The sequence below is a fragment of the Gallus gallus genome, chromosome 10 (assembly GCF_016699485.2).
Source record: "Gallus gallus isolate bGalGal1 chromosome 10, bGalGal1.mat.broiler.GRCg7b, whole genome shotgun sequence".
NCBI lineage: Eukaryota > Metazoa > Chordata > Aves > Galliformes > Phasianidae > Gallus > Gallus gallus.
The window spans coordinates 372897-380385 of record NC_052541.1 but is presented as its reverse complement, the minus strand read 5'-3'; positions in this window follow the sequence as shown (position 1 = coordinate 380385).

Here is a 7489-nt window from a genome sequence, read left to right as displayed (position 1 = left end):
AAAAAGAAAAAAGAGAAAATAGAAATAAAAAAGAGGACAGAAAAATATGAAAAAAAAGAAAAAAGAAAAAAAGAAAAGAAAAAAATAATAGATGAAAAAAGAGAAAACGAAAGGAAAAATGGTTAATGGCAAGAGAAGAAAGGTAAAGAGAAAAGAAGAAAACAGCCAAGTCAAAAAGTAAAGAATAACTCGAAGGAAGGAGTGGATGGCAAGAAATACAGGGAAAGCAATGCATAGCACAGCAAAGCAAAGCAAGGCAAAATAGCAGCCAAAGCCACGAGAATCAAGAAGTCAGTGAAGAGCAGGAAAGGTAAGTTTCCCTTAAAGCAAGGGGGAATGGTAGTGGATGGGGGCAAAAGAGAGGGGAGGGGAGGGGAGGGGAAGTGAAGGAGTGGGGGGAGAGGGGGAGGAGCAGTGGGGAAAGCGGTGGGGCTAGAGGGGGGTGAGGGGTGCAAGAGGGGGGAGGGAGGAAGGGTGGAGAGGGGGGAGAAGTGAGGGGGGTGAGTAAGTGGGGGCGTGGGTGGATGGGGGGGGAGAGGAGAGAGGGTAGGAAGGAAAAAATTGGAGGTAGGGTGAGGGAAGGGGGAGGGTTGAAGGGAAAATAATGAAACAGAGGAAAAAAGAGAATAACAAGTAAAAAGCAATGCATGTAAATACAGAGCAAGCAAGTAGGAAAGCTAGGCATAGCACAGCAAAAGAGAGCAAAGCAAAAGAAGGCAAAGAATGACAAAAAGCAACCTTGCAGGAATGGAGGAATCTGGCCAGAGCTGTGCCCCTGCTTGCCACAGGAGCTGCGCGGGAGGAGAAGAATGTGGGCCAAAAGGTAAGAGGAGCTCCTTTGGGTTCTGGGCTTGAAGCAAAGCTGAGAAGCCATGCCCGGGAGGAGGTGTGGGTAGCTACAGGCCACCTTGCTATCTCCCCAGGAGATGAGGTGTGTGGGCTAGGCACCGGGCAGGAGTGCTGGCCAGAAGCAAGCATCTCTGTGGAGGAGGGCAAAGGGCGGAGGAGGTTCAAGGGTAGCTACCGGGCATGGCCTTGCTCAGCAAGGGGAGGAAAAGCCTGAAGGGCACGAGAAGGGGACAGAGAAGGGCAGGCAGTAGGCGTGAAGCTGTGAGCAGAGTAGAGAGCAACTTGGCGGAGCAGCAAGCAGAGTAGGCAAGTGCTGAGGTTTGGCGTGAGTAGCAGCAAAAGCCCATAGCATCAAGAAGCAGGAAGTGAGGAGAAGGTAAGTGAAGGGCAGGCAAGGTAATGGGAAGCAAAGGCAAGGGGAAAGGGGAGGGTAAGGGAGAAAGAGGGGATGGGGAGGGGAGGGGATGGGTGAAGAGCAGAGCGGAGGGAAGGGCTGAGGGGAGGGCTGAAGGCAAACCAATGATGAAAAAAGAAAAGAAAAAATAAGAACAAAAAATATGAAATAAGAGAAAAAAGAAAAGAAAAATAAGAAAAAGAGAAAAAATGAAAAGAAAAAAAATGAACAAAAAAGAGAAAAAAGAGAAAAGAAAAAAATGAACAAAAAAGAGAAAAAAGAGAAAAGAAAAAAAATGAACAAAAAGAGAAAAAAGAGAAAAGAAAAAAATGAACAAAAAAGAGAAAAAGAGAAAAGAAAAAAAATGAACAAAAAAGAGAAAAAGAGAAAGAAAAAAATGAACAAAAAGAGAAAAAAGAGAAAAGCTAAAAAAGAAAAAAGATAAAGAAAAAGAAAAAGAGAAAATAGAAATAAAAAAGAGGACAGAAAAATATGAAAAAAAAGAAAAAAGAAAAAAAGAAAAGAAAAAAATAATAGATGAAAAAAGAGAAAACGAAAGGAAAAATGGTTAATGGCAAGAGAAGAAAGGTAAAGAGAAAAGAAGAAAACAGCCAAGTCAAAAAGTAAAGAATAACTCGAAGGAAGGAGTGGATGGCAAGAAATACAGGGAAAGCAATGCATAGCACAGCAAAGCAAAGCAAGGCAAAATAGCAGCCAAAGCCACGAGAATCAAGAAGTCAGTGAAGAGCAGGAAAGGTAAGTTTCCCTTAAAGCAAGGGGGAATGGTAGTGGATGGGGGCAAAAGAGAGGGGAGGGGAGGGGAGGGAAGTGAAGGAGTGGGGGGAGAGGGGGAGGAGCAGTGGGGAAAGCGGTGGGGCTAGAGGGGGGTGAGGGGTGCAAGAGGGGGGAGGGAGGAAGGGTGGAGAGGGGGGAGAAGTGAGGGGGGTGAGTAAGTGGGGGCGTGGGTGGATGGGGGGGGAGAGGAGAGAGGGTAGGAAGGAAAAAATTGGAGGTAGGGTGAGGGAAGGGGGAGGGTTGAAGGGAAAATAATGAAACAGAGGGAAAAAAGAGAATAACAAGTAAAAAGCAATGCATGTAAATACAGAGCAAGCAAGTAGGAAAGCTAGGCATAGCACAGCAAAAGAGAGCAAAGCAAAAGACGGCAAAGAATGACAAAAAGCAACCTTGCAGGAATGGAGGAATCTGGCCAGAGCTGTGCCCCTGCTTGCCACAGGAGCTGCGCGGGAGGAGAAGAATGTGGGCCAAAAGGTAAGAGGAGCTCCTTTGGGTTCTGGGCTTGAAGCAAAGCTGAGAAGCCATGCCCGGGAGGAGGTGTGGGTAGCTACAGGCCACCTTGCTATCTCCCCAAGGAGATGAGGTGTGTGGGCTAGGCACCGGGCAGGAGTGCTGGCCAGAAGCAAGCATCTCTGTGGAGGAAGGGCAAAGGGCGGAGGAGGTTCAAGGGTAGCTACCGGGCATGGCCTTGCTCAGCAAGGGGAGGAAAAGCCTGAAGGGCACGAGAAGGGGACAGAGAAGGGCAGGCAGTAGGCGTGAAGCTGTGAGCAGAGTAGAGAGCAACTTGGCAGGAGCAGCAAGCAGAGTAGGCAAGTGCTGAGGTTTGGCGTGAGTAGCAGCAAAAGCCCATAGCATCAAGAAGCAGGAAGTGAGGAGAAGGTAAGTGAAGGGCAGGCAAGGTAATGGGAAGCAAAGGCAAGGGGAAAGGGGAGGGTAAGGGAGAAAGAGGGGATGGGGAGGGGAGGGGATGGGTGAAGAGCAGAGCGGAGGGAAGGGCTGAGGGGAGGGCTGAAGGCAAACCAATGATGAAAAAAGAAAAGAAAAAATAAGCACAAAAAATATGAAATAAGAGAAAAAAGAAAAGAAAAATAAGAAAAAGAGAAAAAATGAAAAGAAAAAAAATGAACAAAAAAGAGAAAAAAGAGAAAAGAAAAAAAATGAACAAAAAGAGAAAAAAGAGAAAAGAAAAAAATGAACAAAAAAGAGAAAAAAGAGAAAAGAAAAAAATGAACAAAAAAGAGAAAAAAGAGAAAAGAAAAAAATGAACAAAAAAGAGAAAAAAGAGAAAAGAAAAAAATGAACAAAAAAGAGAAAAAGAGAAAGCTAAAAAAGAAAAAGATAAAGAAAAAGAGAAAATAGAAATAAAAAAGAGGCCAGAAAAATATGAAAAAAAAGAAAAAAGAAAAAAAGAAAAGAAAAAAATAATAGATGAAAAAAGAGAAAAACGAAAGGAAAAACTGGATAATGACAAGAGAAGAAAGGTAAAGAGAAAAGAAGAAAAAAGCCAAGTCAAAAAGTAAAGAATAACTCGAAGGAAGGAGTGGATGGCAAGAAATACAGGGAAAGCAATGCATAGCACAGCAAAGCAAAGCAAGGCAAAATAGCAGCCAAAGCCACGAGAATCAAGAAGTCAGTGAAGAGCAGGAAAGGTAAGTTTCCCTTAAAGCAAGGGGGAATGGTAGTGGATGGGGGCAAAAGAGAGGGGAGGGGAGGGGAGGGGAAGTGGAAGGAGTGGGGGGAGAGGGGGAGGAGCAGTGGGGAAAGCGGTGGGGCTAGAGGGGGGTGAGGGGTGCAAGAGGGGGGAGGGAGGAAGGGTGGAGAGGGGGGAGAAGTGAGGGGGGTGAGTAAGTGGGGGCGTGGGTGGATGGGGGGGGAGAGGAGAGAGGGTAGGAAGGAAAAAATTGGAGGTAGGGTGAGGGAAGGGGGAGGGTTGAAGGGAAAATAATGAAACAGAGGGAAAAAAGAGAATAACAAGTAAAAAGCAATGCATGTAAATACAGAGCAAGCAAGTAGGAAAGCTAGGCATAGCACAGCAAAAGAGAGCAAAGCAAAAGGCAGGCAAAGAATGACAAAAAGCAACCTTGCAGGAATGGAGGAATCTGGCCAGAGCTGTGCCCCTGCTTGCCACAGGAGCTGCGCGGGAGGAGAAGAATGTGGGCCAAAAGGTAAGAGGAGCTCCTTTGGGTTCTGGGCTTGAAGCAAAGCTGAGAAGCCATGCCCGGGAGGAGGTGTGGGTAGCTACAGGCCACCTTGCTATCTCCCCAGGAGATGAGGTGTGTGGGCTAGGCACCGGGCAGGAGTGCTGGCCAGAAGCAAGCATCTCTGTGGAGGAAGGCAAAGGGCGGAGGAGGTTCAAGGGTAGCTACCGGGCATGGCCTTGCTCAGCAAGGGGAGGAAAAGCCTGAAGGGCACGAGAAGGGGACAGAGAAGGGCAGGCAGTAGGCGTGAAGCTGTGAGCAGAGTAGAGAGCAACTTGGCAGAGCAGCAAGCAGAGTAGGCAAGTGCTGAGGTTTGGCGTGAGTAGCAGCAAAAGCCCATAGCATCAAGAAGCAGGAAGTGAGGAGAAGGTAAGTGAAGGGCAGGCAAGGTAATGGGAGGCAGAGGCAAGGGGAAAGGGGAGGGTAAGGGAGAAAGAGGGGATGGGGAGGGGAGGGGATGGGTGAAGAGCAGAGCGGAGGGAAGGGCTGAGGGGAGGGCTGAAGGCAAACCAATGATGAAAAAAGAAAAGAAAAAATAAGCACAAAAAATATGAAATAAGAGAAAAAAGAAAAGAAAAATAAGAAAAAGAGAAAAAAGGAAAAGAAAAAAAATGAACAAAAAAGACAAAAAAGAGAAAAGAAAAAAATGAACAAAAATAAGAAAAAAGAGAAAAGAAAAAAATGAACAAAAAAGAGAAAAAAGAGAAAAGAAAAAAATGAACAAAAAAGAGAAAAAAGAGAAAAGAAAAAAATGAACAAAAAGAGAAAAAAGAGAAAAGAAAAAAAATGAACAAAAAAGAGAAAAAGGAGAAAAGAAAAAAATGAACAAAAAAGAGAAAAAAGAGAAAAGCTAAAAAAAGAAAAAAGATAAAGAAAAAGAAAAAGGAGAAAATAGAAATAAAAAAGAGGCCAGAAAAATATGAAAAAAAAGAAAAAAGAAAAAAAGAAAAGAAAAAAATAATAGATGAAAAAAGAGAAAAACGAAAGGAAAAACGGATAATGACAAGAGAAGAAAGGTAAAGAGAAAAGAAGAAAAAAGCCAAGTCAAAAAGTAAAGAATAACTCGAAGGAAGGAGTGGATGGCAAGAAATACAGGGAAAGCAATGCATAGCACAGCAAAGCAAAGCAAGGCAAAATAGCAGCCAAAGCCACGAGAATCAAGAAGTCAGTGAAGAGCAGGAAAGGTAAGTTTCCCTTAAAGCAAGGGGGAATGGTAGTGGATGGGGGCAAAAGAGAGGGGAGGGGAGGGGAGGGGAGGGGAGTGAAGGAGTGGGGGGAGAGGGGGAGGAGCAGTGGGGAAAGCGGTGGGGCTAGAGGGGGGTGAGGGGTGCAAGAGGGGGGAGGGAGGAAGGGTGGAGAGGGGGGAGAAGTGAGGGGGGTGAGTAAGTGGGGGCGTGGGTGGATGGGGGGGGAGAGGAGAGAGGGTAGGAAGGAAAAAATTGGAGGTAGGGTGAGGGAAGGGGGAGGGTTGAAGGGAAAATAATGAAACAGGGGAAAAAAGAGAATAACAAGTAAAAAGCAATGCATGTAAATACAGAGCAAGCAAGTAGGAAAGCTAGGCATAGCACAGCAAAAGAGAGCAAAGCAAAAGGCAGGCAAAGAATGACAAAAAGCAACCTTGCAGGAATGGAGGAATCTGGCCAGAGCTGTGCCCCTGCTTGCCACAGGAGCTGCGCGGGAGGAGAAGAATGTGGGCCAAAAGGTAAGAGGAGCTCCTTTGGGTTCTGGGCTTGAAGCAAAGCTGAGAAGCCATGCCCGGGAGGAGGTGTGGGTAGCTACAGGCCACCTTGCTATCTCCCCAAGAGATGAGGTGTGTGGGCTAGGCACCGGGCAGGAGTGCTGGCCAGAAGCAAGCATCTCTGTGGAGGAAGGCAAAGGGCGGAGGAGGTTCAAGGGTAGCTACCGGGCATGGCCTTGCTCAGCAAGGGGAGGAAAAGCCTGAAGGGCACGAGAAGGGGACAGAGAAGGGCAGGCAGTAGGCGTGAAGCTGTGAGCAGAGTAGAGAGCAACTTGGCAGAGCAGCAAGCAGAGTAGGCAAGTGCTGAGGTTTGGCGTGAGTAGCAGCAAAAGCCCATAGCATCAAGAAGCAGGAAGTGAGGAGAAGGTAAGTGAAGGGCAGGCAAGGTAATGGGAGGCAGAGGCAAGGGGAAAGGGGAGGGTAAGGGAGAAAGAGGGGATGGGGAGGGGAGGGGATGGGTGAAGAGCAGAGCGGAGGGAAGGGCTGAGGGGAGGGCTGAAGGCAAACCAATGATGAAAAAAGAAAAGAAAAAATAAGCACAAAAAATATGAAATAAGAGAAAAAAGAAAAGAAAAATAAGAAAAAGAGAAAAAAGGAAAAGAAAAAAAATGAACAAAAAAGACAAAAAAGAGAAAAGAAAAAAATGAACAAAAAGAGAAAAAGAGAAAGAAAAAAATGAACAAAAAGAGAAAAAGAGAAAAGAAAAAAATGAACAAAAAAGAGAAAAAAGAGAAAAGAAAAAAAATGAACAAAAAAGAGAAAAAAGAGAAAAGAAAAAAATGAACAAAAAAGAGAAAAAAGAGAAAAGCTAAAAAAAGAAAAAAGATAAAGAAAAGAAAAAAGAGAAAATAGAAATAAAAAAGAGGACAGAAAAATATGAAAAAAAAGAAAAAAGAAAAAAGAAAAGAAAAAAATAATAGATGAAAAAAGAGAAAACGAAAGGAAAAATGGTAATGGCAAGAGAAGAAAGGTAAGAGAAAAGAAGAAAACAGCCAAGTCAAAAAGTAAAGAATAACTCGAAGGAAGGAGTGGATGGCAAGAAATACAGGGAAAGCAATGCATAGCACAGCAAAGCAAAGCAAGGCAAAATAGCAGCCAAAGCCACGAGAATCAAGAAGTCAGTGAAGAGCAGGAAAGGTAAGTTTCCCTTAAAGCAAGGGGGAATGGTAGTGGATGGGGGCAAAAGAGAGGGGAGGGGAGGGGAGGGGAAGTGAAGGAGTGGGGGGAGAGGGGGAGGAGCAGTGGGGAAAGCGGTGGGGCTAGAGGGGGGTGAGGGGTGCAAGAGGGGGGAGGGAGGAAGGGTGGAGAGGGGGGAGAAGTGAGGGGGGTGAGTAAGTGGGGGCGTGGGTGGATGGGGGGGGAGAGGAGAGAGGGTAGGAAGGAAAAAATTGGAGGTAGGGTGAGGGAAGGGGGAGGGTTGAAGGGAAAATAATGAAACAGAGGAAAAAAGAGAATAACAAGTAAAAAGCAATGCATGTAAATACAGAGCAAGCAAGTAGGAAAGCTAGGCATAGC